Below are 16,154 nucleotides of genomic sequence, written 5' to 3'. Positions count from 1 at the left end.
ATCAAGGAAAGCAAATCATGGAAATTTGCATGAAAATGAAGAGTTTGGGGAACAGAAGTGCTATGTTCTGGAGTAACACTGGTGTCCTTTGTGGCTGGAAAGATATTTTTCATAAGTGGCTGGAAAGATATTTTTCATAAGTGGCTGGAGCTTGTCGCTCAGCTAGATACATCCTACTTATGGTAACTTTCTCTAAAGTCCATGATTAATGTGTGCTTTTAAAAATTGCTTTTCTTTGTGTTATGTAAATAGAATTTCTCTCCAGTATGCCTGAATGCTGGTTTTAATTAAATTTAGGAAGGAAGGGGAGAGAGGTTGCGTAGCCTTACAAAGTTGAAGAACATAGTGAAAAATCACATTTATGTTTAGAGCATGGCATTTTGAAAACAGAATAAATAAAGAAAGAGAGGACTTCTGCAAATGGGAAAATAATGAATATGCTTAAACTCTCTGATAGTGTTCTCATTTTGGCTTAGGACAGGATTCTCGCTTTGGAAAGGAGAGTTTTCCATTGTTAATCATTAACTTTATGTATTGTATACATCCCATGCCATGAGCCACTGTTCTTTTTGTTTTATTGTCCTCCAGAAAAAAGTCGTTATTTTACGACAGTGAATTTTGCTATCCAATTAATCATATGGTTATTTGTGTTACTTTGTCCATAACATAATTGAAATTTGGATCAAGGCTAATCTGCCATGGTCTAAAGTTAATTATGATGCAGAGAGGAAACTGTATTACTTTTAGCTAAATTTACCTTTAATCAGCATTTACTTTCCTTACCAAAAAAAAAGAAAGAGTGGTGTGAACATGATTGCTTAGAAAAACAATTGTTTTCAAACCCTCAAGTAACCTACGTGTATTTACAACAGTGATGTTAATTAGAAACTAGTCTCATTTATTCCCGAGAGCACGTCCTTCAGAACCTCTAGTCAGCTGTAGGGTGAATGGGTAAACTGTGAGACACACCTGAAGAAGGTGGGGGTTTGGGAATCGCAAAACGATATTTCTTCAGAAATAGTTTCTCATCTAGACTTTTGTTCGTGGTTTTGGCCCGACCTTCTCTGCTGGTCCAAATAAGTAAAAGTGGCCTGCATTCCTAAATCATGCTTGAAAGTTCTCCTTCTCAACTTCCAATTGATGATGTCTCCCTGGCGTTTTATATCCTTGTAGGCAGCTTCTCACGTGAGTCAGGGAGCAAGCTCACTCAAGAGTTTAATAGACTCCATCTCTGAAATGTGATTAGGCTTAAACATGCACATTGTCTAAGAGAAAGGAAAACTCTAAATTCAAGGCAGTCATGCTTCTGCTGGGGAGGTCAAAGAATGAGTAGATTATGGGTTGAGGGTGATGAAGAGGGGCAGGGAAAGATTTATGTGCTCCATGGTGTTTGAAACCAACTTACAATTGGCCCCTAGGGTCCGGAGATTCACATATTGTGTAGTCAGAGAAAATGGGCTGGAAATTTTGAGCAACCCTCAAAAGTGCCCCTATGAGCTTTTCTGGTCCATACACCCTGTGATTAATTTTAATAAGAAAAGGAAAAAAAATAATATTGAAAAAGTCATATTTACTTGAAAGAAAAAAGCCACTTGACCGGCAGCCACTGGTTAGTGCTTAAAGGCACTAATTCAGTTCCTAATAAAGCTTTGCAAATGTGGGCAAGTGCTTCCACTTTTCTAAGCTTCATTATAAATAAGATATCACAGGAACAAATTATTTCATACCCACTCAATGGCCGAGAAATCAACACTAGGTCATTCTAACTGAGAGGTCATATTCCTGTCACTAATACAATGCTTTTCTTCCTCAGGGATTTTCGGCGAGACTATAAACTGTCTTTTTATTATTGTTGTTGTTTAAAAGAACTTTATTTTAGAATAGTCTTAGATTTATAAAAATGGAAATGTTTCTGCATCATTCCCAAGGACCCCACACTCAATTTCACAGCTCTTAATATCTATAATAGTATGTAGAGTTGTTATAATTAATGAACAAATATTGACCAATTCCTATTCACTAAAGTCAATACTTTATTCAGATTTTCTTAGTTTTTCCTTCATATCATTTTTCCTTTCCAAGGACCCCTACAGATCACAAATCACATGTTGTTAGACTATGTCTTTTGGTCCTTATAAGTCAACTTTAGAATTTCACCTCCAGGTAAGATGTAACTCCACTTCCATGGCTACTCTTAAGAGGTAGTTGGGTCATAGAGACAAAAAGTAGAATAGTGGTTACTAGGGCGTGGAGGGAGGGATAAATGAGAGTTATTGTTCAATAGGCACAGAATTTCTGTTCGGGAAGATGAAAAAGTTCTGGAAATGGATGGTGGTGATGGTTGCACCACACTATAAATGTGTTTAATGCCACTAAATGATATACTTAGACATGACTAAAGTGGTGAATTTCATATCATGCATATTTTACCATGATAACAACCAAAAAAGTTATGTTGGAAGGTTCCATGAGAAAATGTGCATATCAAGCAGCTAGCACAAAGTTATGACCAGCTAAAACAGGTAACTAATGATTGGAGGGATTTTTTTTTTTTTAACCTACTGTTCATACATCAGGTCTGCCGGTCTGATTTTACAACTTTTGACTCAGTCAAATTAGTACACTGGCTGGAAAAGAAGGTTAGAACCATGTGATGGTTCTCCTGAACCACGGGCACATTTTAGGGCATAAATAAAAGAACTCCTCTCCAGATCCCATTAAATCTGTGCCCCTCCTCTTCCTGTTGCCTACCTCTCCTTTGTTCCTGTGTGGGTCCAGTCCAGCTTAGGTATACTTTTTGGGTGTTTGCTTCCATTTTTTCTCTGTCATCACCATTTAGCTGTGTCTGCACTTCTTTGAGTTTCTGCCTTTATTCTCTTTGGAAGCACTTTGTATTCTTCTTCCCACTCCCCATAGGATGTGCCTCAATCCTTGTGCTCGTGACACTCACAGGTGACCTGCCCTCAGGCTCTACCCTTCTCTTTCAAGGGGATCAGACATAGCTGGCATAACAGGTTTTAGGGGGCTTCTAAAACCATTCCAGACTCATGTTCTGATTGGGGCAGGGCTCCTGTGTGTGGTTGGGAAAAGTAAAAGAGTAGAAGGTGAAGACTTGGTGTGGGCTGTCACCTGGAAAAGATCAGATGTTGTAGAAAATGGGAAGAGAGCCCAGATCGGAAACAGAGAGTGGAATGAGGATGGATGAGGATATTGAGAATATAGAGAGATCTGGTGGAGGCCAGGGAAAGAAACAACATTCAGTGTAGACAGCTCTGATCTGAGACCAGAGGCTAATTACTTCACTGGATGTAGCCACCTGTGTAAACTTCCAGATCCACTTTCTCCTCTGCTGGCCTGCCTCCCACTTGCGATGCCTGCCGCTGAATTTGGAAGAGGACTTGACATCATAGTGTGATAGGACCTCAGAGATACTGTGACACATCTGCCTTATTTTCAGATGAGGCATGGAAGATCTGTGCCCTGGCTCACCTGGCTATTCAGTGGTGAGGTCTGGACTTGAACTCCAATCTCGCTATTGTCAATAACCCCCTTGTGCTTTGCGGCCTCCCCTGAATGACAGCCATGATGGGGGAGATGTGTGGAACCATACTGACTATAGCACCATATGCATTGCAGCAGGTCATAAATGCTTCTTGATGGAAGTGGTGATGAAGATGAGGATGATTATGGCCATAGAGAAAACTCCATTTAGATGAAATTAAATGATACTGCATGGATGAGAGAGGAAAATGCCATGCTACTTAATGGCTGACGTGTAAGATGAATTTGGTAATGAAGCTCGGAGATTTACCAGGCCAGAAAACTGCATTCTCTCATTATGCAGCCCTTAATGACCCACTTATTACTAATATAAAGGAAAAGATACACATATAAACACATGTTACTGAATGTTTGGCTGCAAGAAATGAAACCAGTACACCAGCTTGAGGGGTTAGCAACAGACGCTGTTTCTGTTCGAATGATCAAATTTGCTGCTTCCCAGCTGGAAAATGACAACTGAAGTAAGAGGGTAAAAGATGATTTGACTATTCTTTAAAAAAAAACACAGGGCAGAGTAATCTAAAGGAAGCAGGTGGAGCTGGCTAGCTCTAAGGATCACTCCAGGGGATGAGAAGAGGGAATAGATTTATTTGGAAGTCTGACTTATGCCTTCTTTGGAGATGTGTATCACTAAAAGTACTCCACTCCTGTCTTGCATGGCATTCATTTCTCTGATAAACTCAATTATCTAAGATACAGTCAATAGCCATCAGGGAGGTTAACCCGGAGGTCACGTCTCTTCACAAAAATCTTACACATTTCCCCCATAAGACTTCTTTTTTAGTCCTTGCTCAGAATTTATTTGACAACCAATCTCAGAGAGTTACCCGGTTTCCTAGCTGATAGGAAATCATAAGCAGCATGACTCAGTTTGGGAAAGAGGTGTTTACTGAAAAGCCCTTGCCTTGCATCCAGGGCAGGCGATGCCTGACAACCTGAAAGTAAGGGAAAAGGAAGAAAACTGTGAAATGAGCTAAAAATAAAGATACTAAGTATGAAACAGACCATGGGGCAGGGAAGCTCTTACACATCCTGATAGCCCTTAGGGTAATTGTCCATTTATATCATCACCAAAGGAGTTTTGTGTTAATCATGTGATCTGAAGATTTAGACAGATGGACTGGATAATAATCTCCAAGTCCTCTCTAGAGAAAGAAAGAAAAAAGAAAGAAAGAAAGGGGGAAATGGGGGGGGGGGATTTTGACGCTGTGTTTATAGCAAAGATATGGTAGGGGAAAATGGGGTTTTCTCCCCAAAACAACTTCAGCCCTAGGAACATTTATGTCAGTTATCTGGGAAACTGTCTTACTGGGAACAGTATATTCCATGCTGCTTCCTCAGTGATGTCTTCGTCTGGTGTTGCCAGGGCTGGAGTCCTGCCTCAACCACGTATTAGTGAATGGTCTTGGGCAAGGTACTGCCCATTGCTAACCCCAGTCTCTTTATTTATAAACTGAGACTATTATAATCTTTACGACCTAGGGATGTTCTAAGTGTTCATGGATTGATTTGATATGTGTCTAATGCCTAACTCCATGCCTAGAATACAGGAAATCATTATCCGTGATACTAAAAAAAAAAACAAACAAAAAAAACCCAACACATTTCCCTCCTGATTTTGAATATATTTATACCGTGCAGATATAAGGGAAGAAGTTATAGGGCAGGGTGACCTATGACACTTGAGGGAGCTCCTCAATGCAAATAAAGACCCAACACAGGAGTTCCTGCTGTGGCTCAGCAGTTAATGAATCTGACTAGCATCCATGGGGATGCAGGTTCGATCCCTGGCCTTGCTCAATGGGTTAAGGATCCAGCGTTGCCATGAGATGTGGTGTAGGTCGTAGATGTGGCTCGGATGCTGCATTGCTGTGTAACCCTGGGAACCTCCATTTGCCTCGGGTGCGTCCCCCTCCCCCCCAAAAAAAAGCAAAAAAAAAGGGCAACACAAAAACTGAATCTCACCCTCATATCAAGACATCTCCACCGATATAGCTAGGTTGGGCCCCACCCCAATAACTTGTTGTTCTTCCCAGTCAAGGTGGTATTGGCTTAACCTTCTGCAGGTTATATGATAATCTTTCAAAATGCATCTTATTTGACTTTCACGGTAAGCTCATAAGAGTAGTCCTTACCTGTCCCGTTTCACAGATGAGGAATGAGTTCCTTAGGCTTAGGCCACTTGTCCACATGTAATTAGATGTTAAAGAGAAATAGACTTGAACTTGAAATTTATGCTCCAAGTCCAGTGGTCTCTCTCTTTGTTTATGCTGCTCCTTAGATCATGATCGATGACTTGCAATAGAGTTCATTATTTGGGAAAGGACTGCTTTGGGAATATGTGAGCACGTTGCTGCTTTAGAGAACATAGGAAAGGACATACAACTCTGTGAAACTCAATGCAAAATTTACCATAATTCAGATAAAAACTGGAACAAGGTTTTATTTTATACAACATGCTATTTATAAATGGTTAGGGTACAAATAAAATATGAGAGAAGTTTTTAAATCATTAAAGAGAAATATACTCAAGCATTCTTAAACTAGTTTGAAATATTATTTTTATGTAAAAATCCAACTATCACTTATAAGTCAGCATCACCTGGGTTTAAAGAAGTCTATAGACCTGAAACTCCTGGGAAAGGGTTTCAACGTGTGGAATTCATTCACTTGGTTGACGTGAAATTTGCTACAACAAAGTGACATCTTTTTAACATTTTTAAAAGTTTTATAAGATTTTTAAAGGTTATTTTTCATTTATAGTTATTATGAAGTATTGGCTGTATGTTCCATGTTGTACAATACATCCTGGAGCCTATCTTACCAAAATGACACCTTTTATTAAAAAGAACACTTTCTATGTATTTTCCAGTAAATAACCCCTTCTCTCAAATAAAAAGGCAAGAAAGAGAAAAGGGGTGGGGGGAGAAATAATATTTATTGAGTATCTTTGAGTATCTTTACTGTGCACTTTTACATGTAATCTCATTTAATCCTAAAAATAACCCTTCACATTTGGTACACACCACAGTATTCTCCTCATTCAGAAGAGTGAGTTTCCAGGAATTTGTACTATAGACCTTCTCAAAAGTATTTGTGATAGTATGTGAAGGGTTAGAATCAGGTCACAAACTTCCCAAAGACATGTTTTGCTTGGCCTGCAATATTGTTTTAGAACAATCTGAGCCAATTTCAGCTGAAAGAAAACGAGAAGCTCTGGCAACAACAGTGGACCTACGTCCGAAATGACAACACGTGGCGGGAGTGGAGAAGCGACTGCCCTTTCAAAGGCCTGTGCCATCAGTTTACCACAGTCACTCTCTGGCCTACATGGTTTGGTAATATTTCCTCCCAAGTCCCCACTGGCATCGGAGCAGAGACCCCTAAACTGGTGAGTATGGGAGTGTTAGCTATGAACTTGGGTAAATTTATCTATGAAGAGGAGGATAAAAGTACCACTTTTCAGATGAAAGCAGAATTGAATGGGAGCTGTGGTTTGGAGTATCTTATATGGTCTAATGGGAATCAAGGAACCTCATTGCCTCTGCTGTGCCCCCAGTGACACTGGAGCAGTCACTGAAGGGCCCTCTGCCCTCCTCCATTCCTTCCTGCCTGCCTCCAGCAAATATTTAGAAAGCAGTAGGTGTGTGCTCATCAGTGTGAAAGAGATACAGAAATGACTGATTGGTTCCTGTCCGCAAGAAACAAATGAACTTATCTACAAAACAGAAACAGACTCACAGACATAAGGAAAAGTTTTGTGGTTGCCAAAGGAGAAGGAGAGGGAGTGGGATGGATGGGGAGTTAGGGGTTAGTAGATATAAACTCTTACATTTAGAATGAATAAGCAATGAGGTCCTGCTGTATGGCACAGGGAATTACATTCGGTCTCTTGGGATAGAACATGATAGAAGATAATATAGGAAAGGGAATATACTTATATATGACTGGGTCATATTGCTGTACAGCAGTCATTGGCATGACACTATAAATCAACTATATTTTCATTTAAAAAAGTTAAAAAACCAAATATCAACAAAAACCAAAAAACTTGAAGAAACCTAACTGAGGAGAATAAAGTATAGATAGATGTAACCTCAATATGAGAGGGTGAAATAAGCTTTTTAATTGGAAGAACAAATCTGTACCTTGGTATACAGGAAGGGTTGATTAATTCTGACTCTTGAGATTTCAGTGGATTTTTTTAGCCAAAGTTTTATTCAATTAAGCCAAAAGTTTGATAGAATTTTTTCTTATTGTAGTTAAAATATACACAACATGAAATTTACCAGTGATACATTCTTTTTTTTTTATGGCCCCTCCCAAGGCACATGGAAGTTCCTGGGCCAGGAATTGAATCTGAGCTGCAGCTGTGGCAACCCTGGATATTTTAACCCACTGCACTGTGCCAGGGATTGAACCTGCACTCCCTCAGTGACTGGAGCCCCTGCAGTTGAATTCTTAACCCGCTGTGCCACTGTGGGAACTCCTACCAGTGTAATCATCTTTAAGGATTCAACTCAGTGGCACTGAGTACATTCACAATGTTCTGCAAGCATCTCTCCTATCCACTGGGCAGACTTTTGAAGGATTGAACAAAAAACGAGTGATATTATCAAGTTCAATCACAAGGATTAGTAGAATAAAATTAATCTACTCATCTGCTTGTTCCAACATAGATTTAAAGTATTCTGTGAAAACACATAATATACAGTAATTCTAATTTATAGAGTCCTATGGAGAGCTGGAGCAAGAAAATGAAAATGATGCTAGAAGATGAGTTTGTTCACAGAAATTTTTCTGTTGGACACAGATTTTTGCCAAAGCTCCACAGCTGTAAAAACGAAGGGAATGCATGATTTTTTTCTGTAATTATTTTCACTCCCTTTATATATTTGCTATACCCTATTTTTGTACAATTTGGACACTTCAGATTCTCTTTTTTAAAAGTAAGGTGTGTGTGTGTGTGTGCATATATATATGATGCACATACACATACACATATGCACATACACATACACACATATGTGTGTATATATGTGTGTATATATGTGTGTGTGTTTGTGCACGTGTATTACTTTCTTGGGGGTATTTCAGAACTCAGCTTCCACACATTTATATGAATAAATATGATATTTATTCATATAAAAATATCGTTTTTATGAATTTTTCTTTAAATTGTGTATTTTATAATTTTATCAATCACTTGAATAATAATAATAATAGCAATAGCTAATAAATGTTTACTATGGGCCAAAAAAACTGGGCTAAGTGTTTTACATATATTATCTATTTTATCCTCACACACTTTCTGGAATATACATATGTTTACTTTTCCTGCTTTACAAAGTGAGGCACACAGTCTCTAAGTCACTCTTCTAAATAAAATGATGTTTTGGCTCATCCTTAGCTTCTGTTACACATGGCCCTCTTCTTCCTTGTGGCAGGTATGGTGGTAAGGTGGAGGGGATGGTCTCTATTCTTCCTACCTCTGGAAGGAATTAGAATAAATACCCTGTGTTATTACAAGTCAGAACCAGTGAAAGTCAAGAACTACATGGGGTTAGGAGTCTTGGTTAAAGACCAAGATCTGAGGGCCACGAGTAAAGGCCTCAGGTAACAGGTAGGGGGAATTAGCTATTGGAGATGGGGTGGCAGCAGGGGTGAAGCTGACTCCCTTATTTTGGGGCTTATGTAACTGCATGAACTGGGAAGCCAGTCACTGAGACAGTAACAATAACTGTTCTAGAGCTGGACTTGGTAGTTGTTTAAAAAATAAAATTTATTGGAGTAGAGTTGACTTAGAAAGTTGTGTTAGTTTCAGGTATACAGCAAAGTAAATCAGTTATACATACACGTATATATGTTCATTTCAGATTCTTTTCACATATAATTTATTACACAGTACTTAGTAGATTACCCTGAAGTACACAGTAGGTCCTTGTTACCTACCTATTTTATGTATAGTAGTGTGTATATATCAATCCCAACCCTCGAATTTTTCTCTCCTGCCCCACATTTCCCCATGAGGAATCTAACAAAACATAATACAAAAAAAAAGTACACTTTTTGGCCACACCATGGCATGCGGAAGTTCCAGGGCCGGGGATTGAATCCATGCCACAGCAGTGACCTGAGCCACAGCAGTGACAACACCAGATCCTTAACCCACTGTGCCACCAGGGAACTCCCAGCAAAGGGCCAGAGAGTAAACATATTAGACTTGTGGGCTACAAGGTCTCTTTCTGTTACAGCTACTCTGTTGAAGCATGAAAAGAGCCATGGACGGTCCCTAGACGAGTGGGTGTAATCGTGTTCTATAAAACCCTGGGGAACAGGTTGCTGGCCCTTGATACATTCAGGGTTGCATTCACCTTCTTATCTATCATTTCTTACAGGCCTCCATAGACCTTTTGACTTCTTAAACTAGATTTACTGGAGTTTACAGTCCTCCAAGCCTTTCCAAATGTGTATCATACAATTTTCACTTTAAGTGGATTTTTTTCGCCAATTTTTAGGTGAAGAAACTGGTACCCAAGCACTTTAAGGACCTTGCAAAAGATCACTGCCTCTGTGATGTGGATTTTTTTTTTCATGTGCCCAGATATTGTAATGTGAAATTTATTAGTATTGTTTTGAATGAGCTTCCTATTACTACTCACACAGTCAACGTGTTGTTTACTCATTTATTCATTCATTCCTTTATCCCATAACTATTGAAATCTCTTTTATGTCAGAAATAGTGTTAGACTTAGTGATATAAGGGCAACCACAAACTTATATGAGCACTTCCCTCAGAGAGGTAAGTCAAGGGGTCTAATATCATTCAGAGAAGACAACGAATGTAAGATTGCTCTGTAGTAAGAACTGGGAAGGAGACGTATGTCAAATGGTCACGATCTATGATAGGAATATTTGATCCCATCTGCGGAAGTCAGAGAAGACTTCCCCTAAATAAAGAAAAATTAATAAAAAAGTGGTAGGTTTTAACAAGGCAAAGAGAACTGAACATGAAGTTAACTTTCCAAGCTGAGCGGTAGGCTTGTGCAAAGGCTCTGTGGGAGGAGGGTGAATCCCATCTAAGGGACTGAAGGAAAAAAAAAAAAAAAAGCAAGAGTAGTAAGACCGTACAGGACAAGCAGGGCTGGAGAACCCGGATCGGAAAGATGTTAAATTTCTGATCATTTTGGATGAACCCTTTTTTGAGTGCCTATTTACTACTGAAAATAGAACAAAGCCATATAATATAACTTAAAGGGAGAAGTAATAGCATCTGATTTTCATTTTGAAAATACTGTTTTGCTGCAGTAGGTAGAGTGGAGTGGATATAAATAAGAACAGATGTGAGACATCCCCTAGTGTCCATGGCCGTCATCTTGGCAGAAGAGGAGAGAGACAGACAGATATAAGAGACTGTTAGGAGGTGAAATCACAGTATCAGTGGTGGGTGGAGTGAAGGATTTGAGCCAGCGGAGACATGCAGGATAACCCCCGGTTTTCTGGAGATGGGTGGCTGGCTGGTGGCTCACTCACTGAATGAGCTTCTTTTGGGCAGAAGGGTGCATCCTGTGATTAGCATTTAACATGTTGAGTTTGACATGCCTTTGAGATATCAAGGCATCATCAAACAGCATTTACAAATCTTGCCTGTTAAAAGGAATAATCTCAAATGAAATTTTCTGAAGAGTGCCTGGTAGTTGGAATGAGACAAAGTGTATCTCTCCGTTCATGACATACACTTCAATTTTGTTATGTGTCAAGTGCGGATAAAATATTCCCTCTGATTAAAAACTAGTCAATAATTGATTAAGCCAAATCAATGGAGGGGAAATAAGACTTTCCATCACAGGAGACTCGACAATAAATATAGCACAAAAATATAGTTTCGGATTTAGGAACAAAACTGCATTTTCTTGGTTAAGTGACCATAAACATGCCTTAACACTCACTTGATATTCATCAAAAGCATAAACTTCACCCGGAACATGCTGCAAGGCCTTTCGGCTGTTGAGGCTGAGAACTGGAGTGAAAGTTTTGAAATCTGCATTGTGTGGTAGGGGCTTGTTGCTTGTTTGTTTATTGTGCATCTTTCTCACTTTATGCCTCCTCTTTGCCCGAAGCTACCATCAGGAACGAGACGTTGCAGTTGCTATTTTCTGGTGAAGTATGTAAAAATAAACGTGAGCTAAATGCACATTTATGGGATGTTTAGAAGAGCGTGGCTGCAAGTCTGCATCTGATTTTACTTTATTTCTTCCTGCTTTCCTTCCCCGTGCTTTTTGTCTTGTCTACAGTCTCTGCTGGTTCCGTAGGTAGAACTCTGTTCTACATAATAGTAAAACCTTGAGCCCACCAAGAGAGTCAATTAGATAAAACACACGTACACACACACACACACACACACACACAAAACCTACCACCACCAGTTGGCACAGATATATTTTCAATTCTTCCATAAACTATGATTTCAGAAAAAGTCACTTGATCATTTAATTTCATCATAAATTGCAAAAGGAAGCTAGTTTAGGGATCTCTTAGAATCATATCTCTCAGGATGAGATACTTAGACAAATCACCCCATAAATGTCAGTGTACCTGGCTGTGGAAAGTGGTGGGATGGGGTGATCCACACTCTTAGAACAATATTTGACAGATAACAGGTCTTGACAAAGTATTGAATGAATGGATGAAGGACTAACAAGGAATTGTAACAAGGAGAACTTTGAAGCTCTCCTGGGTCAGGCAACTCATTACATTTTCCTTTTTTTTTTTTTTAAATCCTTCCATTTTAAGACTCCACTCTTATCATGTCCTCCCTTGATTAAATCTTACTCATAGTACATGTCCATAAATGTTTGCCAAATTGCTTTTCAGAATTTATCCAAAATCTTCTAAAATTTCTACTAGTTAGTCTTTTTCCATCCCTGGGACCATCTAGAATGGGGTCTCCTCCTCACATCTCTCTCCTTCAAATATTGGAAGATGACTATCAAGTTTTCCAAATGTTCTCCTCTTTCTTCCTTTTGCTCAGCTAAACATTCCTAATAACTAAGGTACCTATAAACTCTAATGGCAGACTCTGCCTAGACACCCTAAAGATAAAATGTTCTTGAAGGAATTCTTGAGGTTTTTTTTTTTTTTTTTTTTTTTAAGTTTACAAAATCCTAAACAATGGGAATAGCCCTATTCTCACATAGGGCATTTTGTCTTCTCTTTTTCCTGGATAACCTCTGAATAAAATCACTCCCCCTCTCCTTCCTGTGTCCCAGGGCCTTTGACTGGGAGCATCTACACAGCAATGTATTTTTCTTCACAAATATAAACAATTGCTATATCCAAGAAACTTCTGTTCTGGGGAATGTAGCCAGGACTAGGGGTTAGGATTACACAAATGAATTTAATAAAGTTGTTCTTGGTCCAGCAGTGGGATCATATCCTGAAATAGTTACATGGTGATGAGGGGTACTAAGCCAGAGATGCTCACCAAATGTCATGGCTGCTAAGAGAAGGAAGGGGCCGATTGCCTAGGGGTGTAGGGAGGACATCTCCAAGGAAGGACACTTGAGCTAAGCATAAAGGATGAAAGGAGAGGCAGAAGGGCACTGTAAGTAGATGGGCGAAAATGACACCTAAGAGCAGATCTACTCTAGCAATAAGAGAAACCCAGTATTGCTGGGATCTGGGTCTTCTACTCCATGCCCAGGGTGGCATTTAGAAACAGGCAAAGCCTACCTCTTTGTGCTGAACTCTGAACTCCCACTTTCCCACTGTGGTGCCACCATCTGGACCCAGCTCTTCTGGCAAGATGCTTTAGGCCACGCTCCACCTTGGGCATTGCAAGAGTCACCCCTTGTGCCTGTGCATCGGGAAGGCTGAAATACCTCCTTGTGCATGAGCAAAATGAGAATCATGTCTCTCTGACCTTCTGATGAACGACATTCCTTGTGGGAAAGGCTTTTTCTTCATGCATTTGGGGATTCTCAAGATGGGGTAAACAGGTACCAATCAATGGAGAATTCTAAATGCTGTTAGACTTTTGGCACACTGATGCTTGTAGAACTTATTTATTCATGTTTTTGGCCTCGCCCATAGCATATGAAAGGTTCTGGGCCAGGGATTGAATCTGAACTGCAGCTGCAACCTACACCAACAATGCTGGATCCTTAACCCACTGTGCTATAGTGGGAACTCCCTATAGAGTTTTTATTTAGATTTAATTTATACAATTGAAGTCACCTGAAATTGAATAGGAAAGAAGTTTCTTTTTGAGTCTCCGTGTATGCATTGACTAGATTTGGGGCAGAAAGAGTATTACTGTCTTTTTTCATTAGTGGAGCTATATCTTAAACAATTAAAGATAACATTCCAAATTTGGTGACTCATTCAACAGTTATTTTAAGAATTATTTATGAATTTTAATCAATCAAGGGTTTAATTGTACTTCTGATATTAATTGTTAGTCTTGTTGCATTATGGTGATAGAATGTCATCTAAACTTTTTCTGCCATTTTAGAATGTATCGAAATTTCATTGTGGTCAATACGGATCATTGTGAGTGCTTGAAAAGTATATTCGATTTTATAGAGCATTACCTTAAATATGTATCTATTAAGTTAATATTTTAAAATTATCTTCCTTAACTTCTACATCTCTAGTGCTGGCTATCCTCCCGTCTACAACAGAGATTTGTTAAAAATCTCCCTAACGTATTTTATTTCTTACTTATTGTTATATTATTAACTATAATATTTTTAGAATTCTACGTGCTTAGATTTGTGTCCGTAGATAAAGTATCTCTTTTTTGTCCTATTTGATAGCTTGTTTTGTTTATTATCATTATTATTATTTTTAAGGGCCTCGTGTGTGATATATGGAAGTTCCTGGGCTAAGGGGTCAAGTTGGAGCTGCAGCTGCCGGCCTATGCCACAGCCGCAGCAACGGAGGATCCGCGCAGTTTCTGTGGCATATAGCACAGCTCACGGCAGTGCTGGATGCTTAACCCACTGAGCAAGGCAGTGATGAAACCCTGGTCCTCATGGATACAAGTCGGATTCATTTCTGCTGCACCACAAGGGAAACCCCTGATAGCTTGTTTTGAATTCTACTTTGATATAAAGGTCCAATATACATTTTTATATATTTTAAAATGTATGTATACACATATAGTCTGGTATCATCATTTTACAAATGAAAGAACTAGAACCCAACAAATTTAAATGACTTGCTCTTCTTGTTCCCAGTTAGCAGCAGTTGTGAAGCTAAACCATGCAAATTTCCAGCAAAAAGATTTGCGTTATTTTTATTTGTCCTTGACACACTTTTTTTGTTTTTTTGTTTTTTCCCAGCCGTAAACAGTGTGGTAAATTCTCTTTAAGGCTTTGCGGTGACATTTTTCTTACACAGACATCTCAAGGAGATACGCAGGGGTGTAGGCAGTGAGCCAGTGTGGCCAAATGCTACGGGGCTCTTCCTTGGTTACTGTTTGGTGATTTTAAAAATGGTTCTTCCTGCTGAGTGATAAAAACAGCTTCCCCAGGGAAAGTGCAGTTTGCATAGCTAAGGGAGTACCCTAAATTTTCTTGGCACACTCTTCTTAAAGCAAAACATGAAAGAAAAACTAAAGAACTAAAAAAGCAAAAGCCTACTTCATTAAAGATATAAACAAGCAACAAAATTTCGGTAATATTCTAAGACATCTCAAATATTAAGCTAACTTTATATGAAGAGATTCATATCCAACATAAGTGAAGTAAACTTTTACAGTAAACTAAAACAAACTCGTTTTTTTCAAAAAAAAAAAAACAAAACAAAACCTTTTTTCTTGTCAAAACCCCCAGATGTGTACCAAGTGATCAGTGTTTCCATTAAAAGTTCAAAAGATGGAATCCAGATGGTTCGCTCAGCTCTGTGCCCTTTGACCCCTGATGCATTTACTTGCTCTTGGAGTTTTTGGTCACATGACTCTCTGAACTTTATGCTCTACCTAAATAGCTCTGAAATTTACTCTATGATAATGGAGCATAGAGTTGTTTGGGTTGGGGATCAATTTCATGTCTATGAAGTGTTGCTGAAACTTTAAAGTTTTCTTTTGGCTTTTTTTTTTGAAAGAATGTCTGTGTTTAAGTCATGTTATCACTATTCTATCTGGAATTTTAAGTGCTAAACATTTTAAGGGCCAAATGTTTGACCTACATTGGTAATAGAGGATTGAAATGGATAAAGGTACTAATAGAATATAAATTATCTTTCTAAGTATGGCAAATAGAGCATTAATAGACATCTCTGTGATGAGGTGGACAAAATGTTCTAAGAAAAAAATTACTTTAATATTAAACATACTTCTTAACTTTCAATAACCAATAGAAAAACCATCTATACTCACACAACATAGCAACAAAAGTTGTTTTCAGGAAGATAAACAGGTCTGTATCCTAGACGCAAATGTGTTAGCTTTTAGCCATAGGGTGGCAAGATCTTTTGGGAATTTAAAAACAAAAGCATGTGGAAAGATGCACGTTTACAGTGGCAAGGATTCAATGTGGAAAGTTGGTTGTAATGTATAATGATATCTGAAGAATGTTCCTGTGAACTTT

The sequence above is a fragment of the Phacochoerus africanus genome, chromosome 5 (assembly GCF_016906955.1).
Source record: "Phacochoerus africanus isolate WHEZ1 chromosome 5, ROS_Pafr_v1, whole genome shotgun sequence".
Classification (NCBI taxonomy): domain Eukaryota; kingdom Metazoa; phylum Chordata; class Mammalia; order Artiodactyla; family Suidae; genus Phacochoerus; species Phacochoerus africanus.
The sequence above is the reverse complement of the archived record's forward strand: the minus strand, read 5'-3'. Positions refer to the sequence as shown.